We start from the raw sequence: 23,075 nt of genomic DNA on the forward strand, positions 1-23,075 counted from the left end.
TGAATTCATTCTTTGTCAGGTCTGTCTGCAAGACAACAAGCTGAATGGAGTTTAGATTGATCAGAGCTATGCTAACATTGTAGCTGCTCCATCCACACTCAAAATAACGTCATCTAAAGACATAAATACAGCAGTGGCATTATTGTTCATAAAAATGGATATCTACATATGGTGTAACTTTAAAATTATATAAACTCAACAGCATTTAAGGTGTTTATTATTGATGACAGCAGCTGAAGTGATGTGTGACTACAGTGTTAGCTTAGCTCCAGTTAGGTTGAGAGGCAAGACTGAAGACAAATCAACTTAATCCCAAAAGTTTTCTGCTGCTGGTAAACTGCTCTGGATCAGAGCAGGATCATGTGTTTATTCCTCCAGAAGATGAGACAGCAGCTGCAGCAACAGCGACGCAGGACTCTTCAGCTCTGCTCACCAGCTGGCTCTTTCCTGCAGAGCTCGCCAGGGGCTCAGCAGCCGCCTGTCACCAAGCAGTGGCTCTGTCCCCCAGTCGCTCCACGATACGCACAAATTTTTCACCCTAAGCTTAATTTAGCCTAGTTTTACCCTATGTGACATAAGAAGGGGCATCAAATCTGAATGGCTTGTTGAATCAGAGTACAGAACAAACCAGCCCACACCAAACTGACTGGGTGGTCTTATTTCACAAGCACATCAGAGACCCATATACATACAAACAAGCACTGAAAAAGTGAGATTTCATAATATGGTCCCTAGCAAGACTCATCTAGTTTGGTGGAACACCACATCCTTTTTGCAATGTTTGCTTTAATTTGTGGGTTTGGGAGTTATACTAGGGATTTCTTTTGTTTTACTGTCTTCTTTTTTAAAGGAGCGATGGAGTTGAGTGTCATTCACAATGAGCCTGCAGCACTATCAACAAGATTATCGATTTTGGAGGGACTAAAGTTAGCATTAGAGTCCTCTGTAGTATTGAGACATGGCACTGAATTCAGTGCTGATGGAATTGCTTCCTTAAATTTAGCCACAGTACTATCAGATAGACATCTAGTGATGACGTATTTCTCTAATGGCATGTAATCCAGTAATAGGAATTCAAAAGTTATTAAGTAATGATCTGATAGAATAGAATTTTGTGGAAAAACTATTAAATGTTCAATTTTGATGCCATACGTCAGAGCAAGGTCAAGGGTGTGGTTAAGACAGTGAGTGGGTTTATTTACACACTGAGAGAAGCCAGTTGAGTCTAATAATGAGATAAACGCAGTGCTGAGACTGTCACTATCAACGTCCACATGAATATTAAAGTCACCTACTATAATTACTTTATCTGTACTAAGGACTAAGTTTGATAAAAAATCTGAGAATTCAGATAAAAATTCTGAGTACAGGAGGACGGTACACTATAACAAATAGAATTGGCTGTAAAGTTTTCGAGGTTAGGTGAGAGAGACTAAGACAAGTGCAACTCCACCTCCTCAACCAGTGTCTCGAGGAATGTGAGTATTAATATGACTGGGGGAAGTGGATTCATTTAGGTTCAGTGTTTCCCCTATATTCATTCAGCTGTGGCGCACCACCACTGCAAAATTAAAGAGCGCTGCTGCTAAAATTTCAGACGATCATTAATATCAACAGGCTACTAATGATTTTCACTCACACACTGTGCGAGCACAATAACACTCTACGTTATTGTGGAATTGTTTTGAGTCATCCTCCCTCTCTTCGTTCTTCAAAGGACATCTATGTGAAAGGTACGAGAGTAGCGTAGTGCCATTAAGGAATAGGGTAGTGCGCACACGTGTGTGTGTGTGTGTGTGTGTGAATGACCATGTGGAGTTGAGTGAGCACAGAGAGTGAGTGGCAGAAATGTGACATGAACGCGAGCAAAGCAGAGGAAAAGGTTCGCAGTAAGGTTTCAATCTGGCAGTAAATGTATAATATAGGCTACAGTGTTTCAACTAATAAATGCTGTAGCTCCTCAAGACAAAGAAAATACTCGTCTATTAAAGGGGGTTAGCCCCGAAGTTAGGAACAACACATTAGCCTAACTTGACCAGGCTCACTTAAGGTTGACTGATTTTTAAGGTGGACCAACAATTCTCATTTTAGTGTCAATCTAAGCTGCTCTTTAACAGAGAACGGAGAAATGTCTGGCTGATGAGTGTTGTGAGTTTTTCATATGACCTCGCATATCCCCCTGCTGCCGCTGCTCCAAAGCAGTCAACCTAGAGGAAACACTGAAGCTAACATATTCTTCATGACACAGCCAGGTTTCAGTAAAACAAAATAAATCAAGATGATAATCTGAGATTAGATCATTTATTAATAAGGCTTTAGATGACAGAGATCTAATGTTTAAGAGTCCATATTTAATTCTCCTATTTTGTTGTACTATTGCAGTGGTGGTATTAATTTTTATTAGATTTTTATGAATGAATCCTCTGCTGTTTACTTTGGGTGGGTAACTGTTCTGTTGCATGTAGGACTGCAGCTCTGCCTCCTAGTCTCAACTCTGGGTGGTCATGGTTTTGGTCTGCAAATAAACTCAGCCATATTTCTAGATATGAGAGCAGCTCCATCCAAAGTGGGATGTATGCCGTCTCTCCTAATCAGACCAGGTATTCCCCAGAAAGTCTGTCAATTGTCTATAAAGCCCACATCATTTGCTGGACACCACCTCTACAGCCATTGAATGATGACATGTGGCTACACATGTCAAACATATGTCTTGCATATGTACACACTGACTTAACATTAATTTTAGTGACCTCCGATTGGTGTAATTGGGAGTCATTCCCGCCAATGTGAATAACGATTGTACCATATTTATGCTTATCCTTAGCCAGCAGTTTTAAATTTCATTCAGTGTCACCTGCTCTGGCCCCAGGAATACATTAGACTGTGTCCACTGGTGTCGCTGTCGCTAACGTTTCTCACTATGGAGTGTGTCACTGAGTGGGGAGAACCCGTTAGAAACATGAACTAGTTGGTGGTGAACCGTGGACTTCTGCTTAGGGTTGTGCTTCCTTCGGACACTCACCCAGCCATCCTGGCTTCCCAGCTGTTCAGGAACTACTGGGGGAGAAGGAGCTACGCCGGCCTGCACCGGCTACTGGGGGCTGGCTAACTACATTAGCTAAGGATTGGTTTTCCATGGTGTGAAGCCGCACTTCCAATTCACTGAGCCTCGCCTCTAACACTGCAAATAAACTATATTTATTACACGTACTATTATCACTAGAGGAGGCAGAGGAATAGCTGAACGTGACACACCAAGCAACAGAGAGCAGGATAGTGAGAGGGAGAGAGAGAAGCCATTGCTAACTAACAACTGTGGGATTAGTGAGAAAAGTCGCTAAAAGAAGGAGAGAGCTAAGAGTGCTTGAGAAACCCATGTTACCAAGAAACTCATTATATTTTAATTTTTACCTAGCGGCAACCTCTGGGGCTGTAAAATGAAGCCAATATGGAAGTGCCAAAAACTGCAGTTCCTTGAACAAAAAAAACGGTTTTGGTCTCTAGCTAAGTTCCCCTTTCATGACAACTGTACGGGGGGTGAATTTTTTTATAACTCACCCATTTAAATTTTTTTAAGCCATAAAGTTATGCATAATAAAGGACATGGCTTCGTTGAGTGACAGGTCTGCCAGCCGCTAGGTGGCTTGTTTCAGCCATGCGGCCCGCCTGTTTGCCCATTTTTGATTGGCTGGGAGTTAGGCAGCATCATGTACTGCCAAGATGGCAACAGCCGCAGTGGCTCACTTTGAGCTTCAAAACCGCTCTTCAGAAACCAACGGCTGGCATCACGGTAACTACGTCCATATTTTTATACAGTCTATGATTTTTACGTATGCAATGGTGTTTCACATGTTAAAAACGCGTATTGTAGATGCTAGATCACTTTCAACATGTTTATCTTCTTAATTAAAGCTGAGGATAGCAGAGAAGCAACAAGGTTAATGGGAAATATAAACCTTGTAATCAGGAGTAACACTAACCCAACTGTGGTCTACATATTGTTAGAGCCATGGTCTAATTTGTTTACTCTAATAGTACCAAGAATCTGAAACAAATTTGAAATTGATTCATTAGTGTTTATTAATACACAAGATCAGTGCTGCATCATCTGTACTGCAGTCTTTTAATCTAAAAAAGTCTACTGCATCAGAGTGAATCCAGGCTGAGATTGGCAGATATTGTTGTTATGATCATCATGTTACCATCATCATTATTATCATCATCATTTCCATCATCTCTATCATCATCACCAATCTTTCCAGATCTGTTCCTGTAATGAGCTCATAACAGCATGAGGATGATTGCATACACTCACACACACACTCTGTCTCACACACACACGCACAGTGGAACAGCTGGCATCTGTTCGGGTATGTCATCTTCATCGAAGGGGCCTCATCATCTGCCCTCCATCTCTGCTTTCATCTCTCTCTTTGTCTCTCTGCCCCCCTCCACATGTTTATCTCTCACACTCTCTCTTCCCTCCTCCCACTTTTTTCCTTTCTTTCAACCTCTTTTATCTCTCTCTTCATCATCATCTTTCACTCCCTTACAGTCTCTAATATACACATCATGCCTCATCATCTGGAGTCTACTTACATTACACACAAACACCTCCCCTATTACTGGCCCCGGTGTATCCAACCCCCCTCTGTGTCACCTCCTCTGTTTCTTGGCTGTTCAAACAAATGCCCTCTATCTCACCATCCAGCCATTCAAGGACACCTCTCCTGCTCACACACACACCCGCACACACACAGCATGGCAGTCAACTGATTCTCCTTTGCTGCACATCTTTGAGGAATATTACAAGCTTCCTCTTATGTCTACTTCAGAGAGATGACTTAAGAAATACCTTTCCACCACAAAACAATTCACTTATTTGAAGCTTACCTTGGTACTGAATGTTTGTGTGTGTGTGTACAGGTGAAACCTAAGAGAGAAATTTGCAAAGGTGTCTGCACCACAGTGAAGATGAAAATAAAAGATATTCACTTAAACAAGAATTCATTAGCACATACAGTTTGGTTCGGTGATATTGTGAGGAAACTCTATCAATCCCCTGTTGGCCTATCCTGTCTTTTTTAACTGCTGTGACCCTGTGTCACAGTGCTGAGGGAACAAACAAGCTTTTATGGTGTAAATGGTGTGTGGCATGTTCGTTGCACCTTTGTCTTTTGGAAAACTATTTGCTCTTAAAAGCATAAAAAGTTTTAAGAAAAATCCTCCATGGCCTTCTCTGTGAATATATGTATTTGGAATTTGGTTTATTTTTTTGTTGTGGAATGTCACTATAAACATGCAATTAATTCCCTAAAAAATATGTTAACATTTTCAGAAAAAAAATGTATCTTTTCTGTTCACATTTGAGTTTAAATCTTATTACTGGATATTTTTCATATTAACACTAACTGAATCAAATGATACCCTACAATGTGAATGGGTCTCTAGTGATGTCGATCCCACTGAGAATCAACACCCACCTCTGAATCTGTAAATAGTTGTTAACTGTTTTTAGTTCACTTTTTTGATCTGTTTTATCAGGTTTTATCTCAACAGTTTTCACCACCCTCCTCTCTGTTTTTCAGACCAAATGTACACAAGGAAATAGTTTGCTATGAAGTAAAGCACAAAATTAGAGCAGGACAGTATCACACAAAGCAGTTAACTTGGATACTGTGTAAATAGTCATAATTTTATTTTCTAACATAGTACCACTGATATTTTCAGCCATTTTTTACACCACTCATCACTGTTAAAATCCCATTGGACATGGTGCCAGTCAGCATATTTGGGGTTAGTGTTCCATTTAATTGAACCCCAAAACCTGGTGGAAACTCATTGTACTGCTTGCTCTTAAAAAAATAAAGGCCTTGCTGTGTGCAATGTTGAAATAAAACTATTGATAGTCACTTCAACACAGAAGTTCAGACAAGTAGCTTGGACACTATCTGCCCTGTGTCAGATAAGTATTATATTAATGGATTACATTAAAACAAAAGGAGTGAACTACGTGTTTTGCATTTTGCTTCATCAGATTCGCTCTGTGCCTTTAAATAATCAGGTGCTTATTAGCTGAGAATCAATTCTTTTAAAGGCACACCTGATGGCAATCAAGCACAGAGCAAATCTTATGAAGCAACATGCGAAACGCATAGTTCGCTCCTTTTGTTTTGATGTAATCCATTAATAAAATAATAAAATGTTCACTCTAGTATCCTGGTGTGTGCTGAAATATTGTTTTTTTGTTACTATGATTTACCCTGCACAATTGGCACCCAGGAGAGAAGCACTGCTGTGCACAGGGTATCTTCAGTTTTTGTCTCATAAAAATGTCCAACATCCATAGAAATAAGGCACTAATGTAGGTCGGTACACTTTATTTAATGTAGTCTTTTTTTCTTTAAAAAAGTGGAATTGTACCACTCCAATTGTTTGGAGTACAAAAGCTTGTTGGTGAGGCAGTACACAATAGAAGCACTTAACTTTATTACCTTACCCTACCTAGCTTTCTCTGCACATAAATGTTTTGTACTATTTGTTATCTCAAAAGTGACCAAAATATACATAGAAACAATGGTATAATCAAATAGGTAAGAGAGAGCAAGGAAGTCAGTATGTTTACTTTTTTATTTTTCTATTTTTTTTCCTGATGTTGAATGTCAAACTTCTACCGCATTTCTACTCTTTATTGCTGGTAACTCACACTATAGACCTGGGCAGAGTATATACAGACCAGTTGGTGTCATTAGTTCTTTGACAAGGACATGATCCCTGACCAGCTTGTCATCTGTGAACACCAATAGTGTCCATTCAGGCCAAGGAATCTCTGCTGCCAGGAATCAAACCTAGCTCCCTGTGGCGGTGGGTGAGTTTTTTTCCCTGTACAATCAGGCCGCCCCAATATGGTGACTGTACTCTATACTGACTGTAATAGATGTACCTTTTACTTCAGGTTGAGGGATTTGTATCTCCTCCTACCTCTTTTTTATATTCATGTGTATCTTGAATTACAGATCATTTTATCCCCTCTTGTCTAAATGATTCTATCCCCATAGCAGGAGCTGTAATTCCACTATTGGCACTGTTAAGTGAGCTTTGGTGTATTGATCTCTGAAAGCAGGGCTTCAGTTTGTGAACTCATCGATCAGGAGCAAGAGGATGGCTAGAGTTATATAATCATTGAGGGCCAATTATGCAAATTCTCTAGAACACACACTCATTCATGAACAGGGATCTGAGGCTGCAACCTAAAAACATCTCACACAATAGAAGTGAGATCAAATATGAGAGCGGAAATTTGTCTTAACAGCTGTTGTATAAAGAAGGTTCTTTAACAAATTGTATTTGTTGTGTTTCACAGCTAAACTGACTCAATTACAGTAAAAGGTGTATTGAAAACACTGATATTTTCAGGAGCACAGAAGAATAGTGTCCAGTAATAGATGCTGTGATTATATCACCATCTATTCATATAAACATCTCTCTCACTCTATTCTTCATCAAAAGAAGGCATCATACTGGCTGTCTGTGTGTGTGTGTGTGTGTGTGTGTGTGTGTGTGTGTGTCTTACTCAGTGCAGTTCACTCTTTTCCACCTAGTTGTTATTGTCTTCATATTCTCTTTTCTCCCTGCCTGTGGAAATTATTCGGACTCTAATCTTTCTCTCTTTCTCCACTCCCTGCCTGACCCTTTTATTTTGTGAGTAGCGTCCGACGCCATTCTGTACAAAAGGTGCTGTCACACACACAACAATGAGCCGACGGGGAGATGTCTCTGTCTGCTTTACACACACACACACACACACACACACACACACACACACACACACACACACATAAGCAATCGACAGGCCAATATGTGATGATTTTAACCCGCGCTGAACACCAAGTGTAATGTATTTAGTCACAGCTGTCTGCATTAGTCTGTAAAATGGTTTGTTGGAGCTTGGTCCCTTTTCGGCTTTAGTTTTACTGTAGTAATAATATATAGGTAGAAGTAATAACGTATAGGTTTTCTTTGTCCTTTCTTAGAGAATCCATAGATACACTAAAATTTTGATTTTCTTTACTTCACCTGTAGTGCAGAAAAAAAACTGGCAAAACATCTGATCATACACAAATATTGCTTCTGTTTTTTCTGCTGGAGTTTTGTGGTAATATTCATAATTAGACATAAATGCAATCTAAACATATAATACTATGATAATCGTTCCTCTCTTTACTGAAGACTGTTTTAAGCCTTTCATCACTGATGGAAAAGTTATGTAAATCTTTAGAATCTAAATCACCCATTTGAGCCTTTCTGTTGTAGAATTACTTTTTCAATCAGTACCACCGTCATGCTGTGTTATCAACCTCCAAGTTCCAGATCACAAACAATGAACCTTGATACTTTCTTGATATTCATTAGTCCCTGAATGGGGTCATGGTGGCTCAGTGGTTAGAACGGTTGCCTCACAGCAAGAAAGTCCTGGGTTTGAACCCGTTGCAGCCTCTTTGTGTGGAGTTAACATGTTATCCCCTAGTTTGTTTGGGCTTCCTCCAGGTTTCCTCCCACAATCCAAGCAGGTCATGCAGGTCAGGTGGATTGGTAACTCCAAATTGTCCCCAAGTGTGACTGCGTTTGTCCATACATGTTGGTTCTATGATAGGCTGGTGACCTGTCCATGGTGTACCCTGCCTCTTGCCCAATGTGATCGGGGATAGGCTTCAGCCCCCTGCCACCCTCAGTAGAATAAGCCATTTAGAGAATGGATAAATAGAAGGATGGTTGACTGCATGATGTCCAGCTTCTGTGGTAGAAAAATCCGCCTTAAACATGCTTTCAGGCTTTGGTCAACTTATTGACCCATTTGTTCAGCACTTTGGTCCACAGCAAAATATCTCTACAACTGCCGACCATGAAATGTCATTTAGATATTTGTGGTCTCCAGAAGATTATACACAATGATATTCGTGACCCAATGACCTTTCTTCTAGCACTACAGTCAGGACAGAATTTCTTACTAACAACACTTTGGTCCATGACAAAGTCCTCTTCCAAGTAGACAATGCAAGAGATACTTTGTCTCATGAGAAGATAAGTTACTACATTTAGCCCCACTGCTGATGAGGCTATGAAAGCAAATTTGTCATTATGCAGTTTATTTTTATGACTCCTTTGTATAGTGTGGATGTAATAAAAACTGCAGCCTCTAGGGGCCACTAGTAAGCTTTAGTCTCAGTCTCGTTTCTTTCAAACACAATATTGTGAGCATGGTTTTGACCTTGAGACAGCAAAATGGATATTTTGTTGAGTACAAGTAGACTGGCTTGATTCTTTTACAGTTCGTGATGTTGTCAGCCCATCTCGTAACACATTGTTGAATTGGTACCAGTGTTGACCTTGACAACGTCATCTACTATAGCTCACAACTGTCTTTGAAAAACAAACAAGTTGTCCTGCAAATGTGTGATCACTGTAATGGTGTGACGCATGTGTACATGCTACAAAAAACAGAGACCTTGGCAAGTACAGGGGAAAGGTCCTTTGGTTTGTATACAGCCTTAAAGAAGAAAAAGAAAGATGCTTATTAAATATCAACATAAGATAAGGCAATGAAGGACAGTGCTCTTTTTAGTTAAGATGGAAATACAACATTATTTTTCATAAATTATCAGATCAAGGAAATTAAATACAATTTTAAGTAGGGTTAGTGCAATATTTTTTATAATATAATATTTTTCTTGCTACTTTCAGCACAATAACTGATTTTCTAATAATTTGTTTTTTGCTAGATTAATCTAAGCTCTAACCTCATTGTCCCCCTGTTACCCCAATTCTGAAACCAAACCCACATTCTTGAGACTGGGTGTTACTGGTGTTGGATGTATGTGACACCTCATTTGGTCTACAGTCAGGAGAGCTGCACCAACAACCAGCCAATCACAACTTCAACCTGAGATACAACTGTTTAATCACCAGCCAATCAGAGCTATGGCATGACTCACATGATACAGCAACAACAAGCTAGTCACAGCTCTGCCACAAATCACTTTACACCAGCCAATCACAGACATGACCTATTACCCCAACATTCTACCAATAAATAAGTATATAAATGTTATGAATATGGTATTTTAAAAACATATTATATTAGTAACTCAAAATTACATATAATCAGACACACACTAGAAAACACTGGGTTAATGTTACCCAGTAAGCCACTCAAGACAAGGGGTTGTTTTGATCCAGTTTAATGTTTGTTTTTTTTTATTTGACTGCTTGGTCATTTACCAAAAGTAAAGTGGATTATGGTGGCTGGACTCCAAGAAAATAGGAATTTGAAAAGTGAGGGGGGATATGTCACCCCCCTCACCAATGGGAATTACGTCCTGGATGTGTTCCTACAGTGAGTTAAAGTTGCAACATATGACATTCAGCCACTAGATGTCGCACTATAGCACCAACATCTCAGAATAAAACAAATGTGTGTGTTTTTTACTCAATAAAGTTGGGGGAAAAAAAGAACAACTGACAGCTCACGAAACTCAGATCAAATTGTCAAACTAGGCAGTGCTGATCAAATATGGATCAAGATTCTGTTAGTGCAATTCCTATTTCTCACCTTAAATGTTTTCAGAAATATATTACTGTTTAGCTGTAATTTGAGAAAGTTTGTGACGCAGCTGCCATCTTGGAAACGGACGTGAAGGACACGGAGGGACTCACTTGCACTAACATGCACATGCAGCCGGACCAGCTACCAAAACAAAGAACAGAGAAGCTCAGACAACAACACACAGAGGGAGTGTGACTTCATTCACTGCTCAGGTCGCCATTACTCAAATAGTAGTTTGCTGACATCCAGTGAGGCTCAATGTCATTTATCGGACCTTTAACTAACACAGCTTCATTTCAACCTTCTGCAAAACAACAGCACCCTCCAAACAGCCCTGCAGTCCAATATTTACCTCATTATTTGCTAGACTCTTCAGGTTTGGTGTTATTTTCCTCTCCCCTTGTCTTTGCATCTTTGTGAACCACGTAAAGTTACATGTATACAAGTACATAAGTGTTGGACTACACACATATACATACACACACAGAACTAAAGACACAGAAATGCACACAATACTCTCACCAGGTCTACCTCAAATACACTCACATGCACTGTCACATGCTTCTTAATGTGCAGATGCACTGAATTAATTACATGGACACTCACACACCTGCTCGCTCTCTCTTTCTCTCTCTCGCTCACTCACTCACTCACTCACACACACACACACGATTCTGTGGAGTATCAAGCAAAGTGTTGGATATTGTAGATTATTTTCTGTGTGTGCGTTTGTTCGTGCACGTGCAAGTGTTTGAAGGTAATTGAATGCAGAGTTGAAAAGTGTGTATATATACTTGTGTATTTTATTGTGTGCTGTGCCTAATTCCATGGTGTGCAGGCATGCTGTGTATTTATGTGTGTGTGTTTGTGGCTGCGTGTGTGTTTAAAGGTAACAGAGTAATATGTCTAATCCAACAGAATGTTTGTGTGTTATCCTTATCTCTTCTCACACACTTTATCCCTAGGCTACTTAGACTGCTATCCTGCTGCTCTACACACACACACACACTTACACACACAGGTGGATAAATATATACAAACACCTTTCTTACAGATTTAACAGTAGATGGAAATGCAATGCTCTTTAAGACATTATTGTTGCTACAACAGAGAAAGTGGACAAAAGACAAATTAAAGACAATAGCCTGTAGGTCAAAAAACACATATGCACTGTACTCTGAATAAGATGATGGTGTCATAAACAGTCTCAAGTTGCCCCTGAAGTATTTTTCAGAAGTGACAACAGTATATTTTAGGTTGTTTTTATGTTACTTTGTATTTCTAAATTGCATCCAACAAAACATCTCTGATTGGTTGACTTAATTTACAAAGACTATATGCGCTATCTATATGCACTTTTATATATGCACTCTATATGCACTTTTTTCCTAATTTAATATGGGAAGCATGGATGCAATGAGCAAAACTCTGGAAACTCAGCAGCCACACATTTCTCTATTCTCTGTTACTTTGTTTAGAGTTGTCAGGTCAGGCTAACCCATTGTTGCTAACTTTGGAGCTAACCCCCTTCACTTTTCCAGCAGTTGGGGAAATAACAGATGTGACTTTTCTTGGTCTTAAGAGGCTGCAGCATTTATTAACTGACACACTGTAGTTTGTACTGTACATTTACTGCCCGATTGACAACTTACTGCTAACCTTTTCCTCTGCTCCGCTCTCATCCACAATCACTTTTCTGCTGCTTGCTCACTCACTTAACCGCTCACTCACTACGCACACACATTATGCACTGCCCTATTCCTTAAAAGGAGCTACGCTACCAAGAGTTTCCCAGGCAACAACACAGAGGTTGACTCATGTTTCGGAACAGTGGTGCACAGAGCGAATGATTTCTGAATGAATGGATATGTGGCATTAAAAAAAATATTTTTTTTGGTGGGGGTTCTCACTGGCCTAGGGGGCCCGCAAGGCTTGTACTATTATAGGGGAAACACTGTTTTTGATGGTGGAAGATGAGGCAAGGTTGATATGCTAAACCCTTTTCAGACATGGAACATGTTACATTGTTGGCTTCATCCATCTGTTAAAAGAGTACAGTGTTTCCCCTATAATAGTACAGGGCTGGTCGGCTGCCAGGCCACCGAGAACCCCTGCAAGGCCAAAAACTATTTTTTTAAAATGTCAAAAATAACGCCAAATGTCCGTTCATTCGCAAATCAATAGCATTTGGGAGCCACTGAGCAGTGCTGTCTCGAAACGTGAGTTTACATCTGTGTCGTTGCCTGGGAAACTGCAGGTAGCATAACTCCTTTTAAGGAATAGGGCAGAGCGTAAGTGAGTGAGTGGTTAAGCGATAGAGTGAGTGGCAGAAAAATGTGAATGTGAGTGGAGCAGAGGAAAAGGTTAGCAGTAAGTTGTCAGTCTGGCGGTAAATGTACAGTACAGACTACAGTGTGTCAGTTAATAAATGCTGCAGCTTGTTAAGACCATGAAAAGTCACGCCTGTTGTTTCCCCAACAGCTGGAAAAGTGAAGGGGGTTAGCCTAACCTGATGACACTAAACAGATAAATAATCGATATTGACAACCACAACACCCCCCACCAGGCCAAACCACTCAACCTAGGGGAAACACTGGAGTACTCCACCTATTAACCATTGCATTCACTGATTTTAAAATCATTTTTCTAGGCTCGAAGAAAGCTTTACAAATAAAAATAAAAAAAATCATAATACAAGGAGTAATAATTGACCTTATTTGCAGTTTGACATGCCCTGTCTACAGTTTTTTAGACATCTCTTTTATAATGGGAATCTATGGGGAAATGGGCTTGTTTCACTGCAATACCGTGAGTGGCCACTGAGAGAAATTGTGAGCAAGGCTGAGTGGCAGTGTCATATCCAGTTCTCTTAATACAGCCATGGACTGCACAGGTTCTGTTGTGTAATGCTAGGAGCGGCTCATGACAACCTCACTTCTTTCTAACTCCACACCCCCAGATTTTTTTTCAAACTTGTAGTTTTCAGCCCCAACAGACGTTGACTCAAATGACATCAGACAATTTATTAGCTTTCACACAGGTCCCTCTGGAGACACAAAAGGCTTCATACAACTTTTTCACATATGCAGTAGCGCTCCCCAACACCTGGAAACACATGCTGATGTGTAAAATCAGTGGAGTTCCCCTTTAAAATGATGGCTTCTTACATTTCAAACACAGGTTTCTGACAGGACCGCCACAATGCTTGTGTCATATTAGGCATCTGGTGAGCAAGAGGAAGTGCTGTCACTGCTGGAGAGCAGTGGAGAATTGAAAAGTAATGACATCAAAGAAGAAAAGTTCTGCAGTTGGCATGAATTACAGATAGAAAAATAAACATTTTGATAGACTGATGTGCCATGAAAAGAATATCCTCAACCATTTAAAACTGGCCTTAGCCCTCCTTTGCAGTATTTCATTGATTGTTAAATCATTGATTGTGACAATTTTTTCTTTGTGAATAAAAGATGATTGTGTGATATGGCTGATAAATTTATTACAGTACTTTAAGTAGGGCAAGGTACACATTTAATTTCTGTATTAATTTCTGTATTTAAGTCTATCTGACAGTATTGTGTAACACTACCACCCTGACAGTTAAATTTGTTTATATAGCACAACTCATACATAAAGCAGTTTCAAAGTGCTTTACATACATTTTAACTTTAAAGCTCATGCCTGAGGAAGGACTGAAACGTGTCTCTTATAAACTCAGTGCAGGATATCAACCTTTTCTTTCACATGATTTCATTTTCATACACACTGTCTACATGTATGTTATGGTTACATGGTATGCAACTGAACCACTAGGCCACCAGACATCCTTAAATATAGAATTTTATGTTACTTAAATTAAAAAAAATAAAATAAAATAAAACTCACTGGATGAATAAAATGTGCAAATTGACAAAACTTGGAGCAAGGAATTGTGGGACTGCAGTATCTCATTTCTTTTTAAAAGGGTAGAGGGGAGAGGGCTTGAACTCACTGGCCTCAGTGGAGTTTCCATGTTCTGTCCATGTGTGTCTGGGTTTCATCCATACATGCAGGTGAATTGGAAATTCTAAATTGCCTTTAGGTGTGAATGCAAGAGTGAATGTGTACTGTATGTGTTAGCCTCTCACACACTGCATGCTGGGATAGGCCTTAGCCCCCTGTAACCCGAAGGAGGCTGAGCATTTTAGAAAATGAAAGGATGGATGGGAGTTGTTGTTTTTATTTTTTTCTTAGCCTTTAGAGGAGTCTATCAGCTCGTATCACGGCTGCCCCTCTGACAATTTGAGGTCAGTTCGCTCAGTTAGGAATCTTCTTAATAAATAATGACTATTTGATAGCACCTTATAACTCCGGTCTGCCATTCATCATGACACCTAGTGGTTTACTGCCTGACAAGAAGCATCTGCATATACATCACTTTTCAGCCGGGATAGTGAAAATATTCAGAAGCTCCTGGTCTCTCTCTCTGGTCCTCTGTCTCTCTGATACAAACACACTGACACATTGTAGGGACTTTAAAGGGAATTCTGTGGTGTATGTGTGTGTGTGTGTGTGTATGTGTGTGTGTGTGTGTGTGTGTGTCAGTTTGACAGTGCGGTTGTAAAGCTAAGCCCAGCTGACTCTTGCCCCCTCTCTCTGTCCTCCACAATACAGAAATCCATAATTCAGCTGTCACTGCCTTACCCCACAACAAGCCCTGCCTCTGTATGAGTGTGTGTTCATTGTTTTCTAACAACATTTTCTCTCGCTCTCTCCCCACCAGGTAAATCCCTGCCTGCCTTCTCACCTACACTAAAAGTAAGAAAATCAATACTAGTGATCTTTCTTTCCCTCTTGCTTTCTCGCGCCCTTATGCTCTCTGTGGTTTCACACAGACACACAGACACACACACACTGCAAACACATACAGGGCCGATGCATTTTTCCTGTCTATTTTTCTGCTTTTAATTCATAAGCTAACCACTGACACACAAAGACTGGACAGAGGAATAATGTGTGACAGAGCTGTGATGGCTTTGACATGATAGAGTGTATATATATTATTATTATTTTTATTCCCTGCTCTAGAAATGCCATTCAAAATGTTCAGTGTTATTAGGTGATGTGTGTTCACTTTTTAAAAATCTTTCAAAGTTTAAAAGGTTCCTAAATGCGAGGGTATCACCATGCACTGTAATAACTGCACAAAAATAAAAGCAACAATGTTTGCTGTTATGCATATTTAGCAAGTTCCAAATTTCTGCAAATTGATTGGAAGGCATGCTATAATAAATGGAAATCATTGGTCACATATAGAAGGTAGGAGATCTAATCGGACTGAATCTTCTTTACTTGTTGATGCTATGTGGAGAGTTATGTCTATGGCTACACCTTAAGCTGGATTTATACCAGACACAAGGGGTTAGCGGCTATGGCATAGGTTTTGAAATATAGATCACTGTTGGATGTCATCCACTGATATCACCACCACAACACTACCCAGATGCCTTGTACATGATCAGATCATATTGAAAAGCAATTACCTGTCCCCAGTAACTGTGTTAACACTTTTCATTTTCTTTGTGAAATGAGCAACAGCTTTATGCTGGTACTTTCTGAACTTTCAAACACATTAAATGGGAACTCCACCAATTTCACTAGTGCTGGGGAGTACTACTACATATATGAAAAAGCTGTACAAAGCTTTTAATGTCTCCAGAGGGAGCTGTGTGAAATCAGTTATGTCAGATATAAATTACTATGTTGCAACTTTCATATTTTGTGTGTGAGAACTCTCTTTATATGACTTAACTAAGGAATTAAATTGAGGCTTTGCATTTAATTAGTGTAATTTGTTTTATCTGACTGGTTATGGTCAAAACTACCACACTACTATATTTCCTGGATTTCACAAAGACCTGTCTAGTAGCATTCTCCCTGTCCATCACCTTGAGAGATTCAGCTGACTTGTGAGACTATTCTAAATCTTTTTCATGGAAAAACAGAAGCAAAAGCCTGTCATGTGACCTTTTAATCACCTGGCTAAACCTGGACAGAGGAAGAGCCAAGTAGCGAGAGAAGAAGTCAAAGACTGAAGGTAGGGATTAGCCGTCTTGGAGCGGACAGTTAAATTTGTATTTAAAGGAGCATTATATGTTTTGGCTTTGATATGTGCATAGGCCTTTATGTCCATATGAATGAGCAGCGTAATCCTGTGTTGTTTCGGGATGATGAACGTGAAGAGAGGAAGACTTGTAATTCCTCTCTACCAGCCAGAGGTTTAAGGGTGAGTCTGCCTAGATACAGACAGAAAGAAACAGGAAAAAGATTAAAAGAAAGAGAAGTAGAATAGAAAGGAAAAAGAAATTAAACCATCCAGGCCTTGGTGGCTTAATCCACCTGAGCTAGTCGTGGCGAGTGGAGGGCAAAGAAAGAGAGGAATAAAGAGATGGTGCATAGAAGAAACAGAAAGGGATGGTGAGAGGGGAGAAAAGATGGACAGTCAATCTGAGTAAACCAGTGAGAGGTGAGAGAGAAAGAGGGACTGTTAATCTTAGTTGTCCTTCACACCCACAGACCTCTGTGTCAATCATATGACAGAGGATGTGACACCAGGGTTTAAGTGATAACACTGCTTAGTTTGATGCAGATGAAACATTTTGTTTTCTGTCCTCTAGGAATTTATCACACATTTTTTCACAAGATTAAATAATCACAAGGCTAAGTACAAGACATCCAAACCCACAACTCATAGCAACACATTACTGTATCACAACAGTAATGATTTATCCCATGTCAAACATGTTTGTCTGTAAAGGCCATCACTGCATGTGCAAAATACTGTGGCCTGTGTGGACTCATCCAGTGTGTTTTTTCAAATCAATGAGACCTTGACCAAAACCTTTGGTCAACATCTATTTTAATCAGTGAAGCTGTCTGTGTGACAGAGATTTGGCTGATGTGTAGCTGCCACCCAAAGTGTCTTTTTAGGCTTCAAGTCTATTCTCCTTTGACTAACACACATAACTACGTTGATTTAGTATTTGACTGTAAATGCTTTTAATAGGCATCTTAGTGCACGGCAGTACTATGACTGAACACTGCTGGAGAATGCAGCTGTTACTAACGTGCTGCTTTCTCTATGCAGTCATTGAAGATGAGCTGTAATTATGGTAAAAGTTAGAATGCTCTCTTTGATCTCTAGAATTAAAAGAATGGATGTCTTGGTGACTAGCTGACTAGCAAACAAGGTATAACATGTACAATAAATAACACAGCTTTGTTGTTAGAAGCATTATTTCCATTTTTCTTTTGACAGAGCCTAACTATTTCCATGTGTGTTTTCCTCATGTCATAGGTTGCAATAAGTCATACTTTTCTAATACTTACAGATAAAGGAACCATCAGGCATTAAAATGACCAATTAAAACCTAAATCCAGATCTGACAACCAAAGCCTGACTGGAACATAAAGTGCTTGTAGGTCACTAGGACAGCACAGTGTTTATTGCCAGTGGTGTAAAGTAACTAAGTACATTTACTCAAATACTGTACTTAAGTACAATTTAGAGGTACTTGTGTTTCCATGTGATGCTACTTTATACTTCCACTCCACTACATTCAGAGGGAAATATTGTATTTTCTACTCCACTACATTTATTTGACAGCTTTAGTTACTTTTCAGATGAAGATTTGACACAATGGATAATATAACAAGCTTTTGAAATACAACACATTGTTAAAGATGAAACCAGTGGTTTCCAACCTTTTTGGCTTTTGATGTCTTACAAAAAGCAGTGTGTAGTCAGGGTCACATTTCACATGTCTATGAGTTGTTAGCAGCTCCACCAAATAGTAATTTTTCCCTCTAAACTTCTCACATGCTTTCATTTCAATAAATGTTCAAATGATCCAATATTTCAGCAAAAATCAAAGATTAGAGAAAAAGTCCAAAAACTGAAAAAAGATTTGTGTATCAGAACTTTGTTTTTTCCTCTTTCCTCTCCCATTAATCATCTCATGACCCCTCAGATTTATCTGGTGGACCTTTGGAAGGGCCCGATCCCTAGGTTGGGAACCACTGGACTAAACTAGCTAATTGTATATAAAGTAGTTGAAACTAGCTCCACCTCCAGCAGCTACAACAGTAACATGCTGCTCTAACACTGATGCTTCACTATTAATAATCTAATGATGTCATTTATAATAATATATCAGTCAGAGGGACCAAATCACTACCTTTACTGCAATACTTTAACTACATCAAGCTCATAATACTTATTTACTTTTACTGTAGTAGAATTTTTCATGCAGGACTTTTACTTGTAATAAAGTATTTTTATATGGTTATGTTTGTACTTTTAGTTATATAAAGGCTCTAGATACTTCTTCCACCACTGTGTATTGCCTTTAAGAATACAACATGTGTAGACCCTGAACTAGGGCTGCACACGGGGCGAGCAGTTTTCCACAATGGCAGCTCTACATCTGACAGCTCACTGTTGTTCCTTCTTGTTTCTTTACTACTTTGCAAAAGTTGAAACTGTTCTGTTGAAGCAAGAAATACAGAAAATCACTGTTGTTTGTAGACTCATCTTTGATGAACTGAGGATTACAGTCAGGGCTTACCGCGTTGACCAAAACATAGCATTTCCTGTGGCTGCTTTGAAATAAAGGTTGCGATGTGTTACGCTAGCTGAACACTTTTAATGTGAAGCAGCAGTAGTAGAATGTTCTGTTTGCATTAGCAGCTCTAACATGTTGTAAAGAGAGTGAACAGTAAACTGTGAGGCTGTTATCAATAAGATAAAATCCTTCGCTCTTTGCTAGGTGATCTAAAATCAGTCCGGAATGGTGGAATCCACTCTACAAATAAAATTATTATATAGAGAGATAATTGCTGAATGTAAATACATTGAATAGCTTTTGCAGAATAAATGCTGAAAACAATTTTCAAAAAACTCTAAAGGAATTTGATTTCATAAAAATGTTAAGGATTACTATTTATATGGTTTTGATGCATCAGAATGTTTTACATTAAAATAGAATAAAATAAAATAAAACATTTTATTGAATATGAGAATGTCCAGCCCAGTATCATGCCAAAGCATGAATTACACCCGCTGATCCACTAGAGGATACCGTGTCAGTGTCATTTTGTCTCGCCCAAGCATGAAAAGTACACGTGTGTCAACTCAATGCCAACAACTCCATCTAACAGCTGTAGTAATTATGACCCGGAGAAGTGAAGCACTTCAGATGACGTCTATACTGTATAAGGTGACTTCCTTATTAGGAGGACGTGGGCTGGGCTGATGGCTCGATAGATAGATGGCAATAAGTGGACTTAGCTGCAGGAGACCGCTGTTCACTTCCTGTTTCCAACCACGAGTGTTACTCTTCCAACCGCAAGTTGGGACAGTTTTTTAAATATTATAATTGCTGTGGTGTTTATTGTGGCCATGACGATGACGGTTGTCACGTTTCAAGTGATAATTTTAACCCCATCCAATGATTTTTTCCAAACTCTAACCAAGTGTTTTTTTGTCCAAACCTAACCAGACCTTAACCACAGTGCTGTCACACCATAAAATCATTATTTTTTAACAGTGATGTGTAACGGTTTTGGAAAGCACAGACAAATTATATTGTCCTGCCAATTACTGCCGATAGAGGCGCCATATTAGACAATGTTCCTGACATACACATGTGTACTTTTCACACCTAAGTGAGACAAAATGTGACATTGACATGGTGGACCGATGGGTGTATTATATGTCTTGGTGTGATACCGGGTTGGAATGTGCATTGACCGGGTTGGAATGTGCATTGTGTTTCAATAGTGAATGCAGGTGTATATGAGAGCATGGTCACTGAGACGCCTCTTGAAGTAATCCCTGGTTTTCCAAGACATTCTTTGACAAGAAGGACATTCTTTGATCCTTCTTGTAAAAGTTCAGGTCAGTACACTTAAGTACAGAAGAAGCACCTGACATGCTGAGGGTGAATGATGGGAAGAGACAGAGAGTCAGTCTTTGAGCTGACAGCACACACACACACACACACACACACACACTAATATACACACATACATGTTACAGTCTGGCATTTAAGTTAATGACATGGAAATAAATTGGAAATGGAGCAGCGTATTGAAAGTCCACTTGACATTTGCAGCCTGACGTGGGAGATTTCTGATGCTGTGCCAAGGCTTTTTTTTAATTCATCTGTCTCACAGTCAGACTGGCATTACAGCCATGTTGCTTTGATGCTTTCCATGTCTTCACCATGGTAGCACTGAGTCAATGAGCTCGACAAGAAAGCCAATTCTTCTTCAAAGACATGTTTTTATTTTCGAGAATGCTGCTTTTGTGTTGTCTCAGTCAAGATACAAAAACAGTAAAGTTACTGATTTAATTCTGAAGTCATTCAACAAGTTGTCCATTCTTCAAATCGATTTTTCTCCAACTAAATTATTCTCCAATATTTTTTATGGAACAATCTCTTAATTGGACATATTTAATTTGTTCTCATAACTTACGTTATAAGAAAAATAAGCCGAACAAGTGTTAGCGGCAGCTCGACTAACAGCCCGTACCGGACGTCCGGTCGTCATTGTACATCGTTGGAGAAACACTGATTTTTTAGGTGACACAGCTTTATTCAGTGTTTTTTCCTGTAATTCCCGGGTCTGTTTGTTCTAGAGAAGACGAGACCTCAATGGGCAATTCAGCTCCCGGTAAAAGCATCCTGAACGATGAACACTGGAGTAATCCAAATCCTGGTGAAGCTGGTTATTTAACAACGAAGACAACAACTCCCATGATCCCTTGCTACTGCACACCGTCATCACACTCCGTCTTTTGTTATTGTTTTGATTTAGAGACCCCTAGCGGCTGAAATTACATATTGTGCATTTAAAGTCAGAGATGAGCAAAACTGAAGACAGAGCAAGCATTTGTCCATTTGTCCATGTGTGTTTGTTTGTCTGATGTGGCCATCAAAAACACAAATCAATATTAGGATTACAGTTCACAGATTACTTTTCTCTTCAAACAAGAGGGAAGAAAAATCTTCACAATATCTGGTCTTCCTCCCGTCACCTTCTCTTATCAGAATCTCAACTTTCTATTCTAGAGAAGCCTGAGTGTGCTTACTTACATCTTGAAACAATGCACAATATCTGTGTCTTAGCTGCTAGATGTTCCATTTTATTCACTTGCTAGTAAAATTGTATACCTGCATATGGTGGATTCATTGTGTTTTTCAGTGTAAGTAAATGTAAAACTACAATACTAATCTCAAATGGACTACACAGCTGCATAGAGTTTCAGAGATGGGCAATTATTCTCTGTGGATTTATCTGTGTGACAGCTTTCACATTGTGTACATGTCATAACTCGATTCATTGTCAATCAAAAGAAAAAAAAAGATTAGTGGAGATATAAGACATCAGCCTGAAAATAAGCAAGGTAAGGGCTTTGCATCCATGAAGTGGAAATTGTGTATGTGTTACCTGTTCTAACAGATGTAGCACAAGAAGTGGAAATCCTTGTGGCAGATCATCTTTTGATCAGCACAGGGCGAAGTGAAAAGATGCGTTCAAGTGTGTGTAGTTGTGAAGACAAATGGAGATGGAAAAGGGTGACTATACAGGGTAAGGACGGCCACTCCGTTAAAAGCACGTCTGTGAGATTTACAAAAGCACTTGAATTACAGCAGTGCCTCCACATCAGACACACTGTACCATCCATTATATAGCATTATGTTCTGCTGTGTTCAAATGCCTTTTTTTAAAACAGATGTAGCATGATTGTGTTCCCTCTCATACCTCTCATGCACATCATGCACACCTCTCTCCAGATGCCACTAGCAGGTCTACTAATTGTAATTATTACTCTAGCAAACAATCTGACCCCATGTAGAATGACCAGGGTACTGTTTTCCCTCCATCTACCATACCTGAAATAACTTAGAGCTGTACTTTGAGAAAGTGTGGTTTTACCTTAAGACCAGACAACCTGCTGTATAATTTTTGCTTCATGGCTTTTGTGATTACAAGACATTTAGAGAAAAGGGTTTTTTTTTATCCCTATACTTTTTGGCTAGGCATAATAGACTTTCCAAGTAGTAATCACTTTGGCAACACCATAACTTGTGGGGAGGCCAGGATACTGTTGATTCAACCAGTAGCTGCCATTCCATTGCCCTTTTGCCTATATTGTGCACTCTGGATACTGTCAGACTGGATCATGCTGGTCAAATGTTGGTTTTCCATGGTTGGTGAGTGTGTACAAATGGACAAATTAGAGCCATGTCCTGGAGTCTTAGTGGTTCAGATGCACCCCATTGTCCTGGTTTTGAGTGTGGTCAGTGACCTCTCTTTCTTTGTTTTCTGTCTCTATCATAACCGTAAAACTGCCCAGTAAAGTTGAAAATTCAAAACCATAATCTCAAAATGTCAAAAGAATTAAGTTGAGCTGACTGCACTCAGCTCC

At 39.4% G+C, this 23,075-nt stretch overlaps 1 long non-coding RNA gene across 1 annotated transcript; it reads right to left on the minus strand.

Moving 5' to 3' along the window:
• Nucleotides 1-3,767: 3,767 nt before the first annotated feature.
• Nucleotides 3,768-21,215, minus strand: LOC122976490. Its single transcript, XR_006400945.1, has 4 exons — nt 21,119-21,215; nt 18,660-18,668; nt 9,031-9,036; nt 3,768-3,779 (listed from the first exon to the last, which is right to left on the minus strand). It is a non-coding gene; the product is annotated as an uncharacterized LOC122976490 (long non-coding RNA).
• Nucleotides 21,216-23,075: the final 1,860 nt, after the last annotated feature.

Source organism: Thunnus albacares, chromosome 3, assembly GCF_914725855.1.
Source record: "Thunnus albacares chromosome 3, fThuAlb1.1, whole genome shotgun sequence".
NCBI classification, from domain to species: domain Eukaryota; kingdom Metazoa; phylum Chordata; class Actinopteri; order Scombriformes; family Scombridae; genus Thunnus; species Thunnus albacares.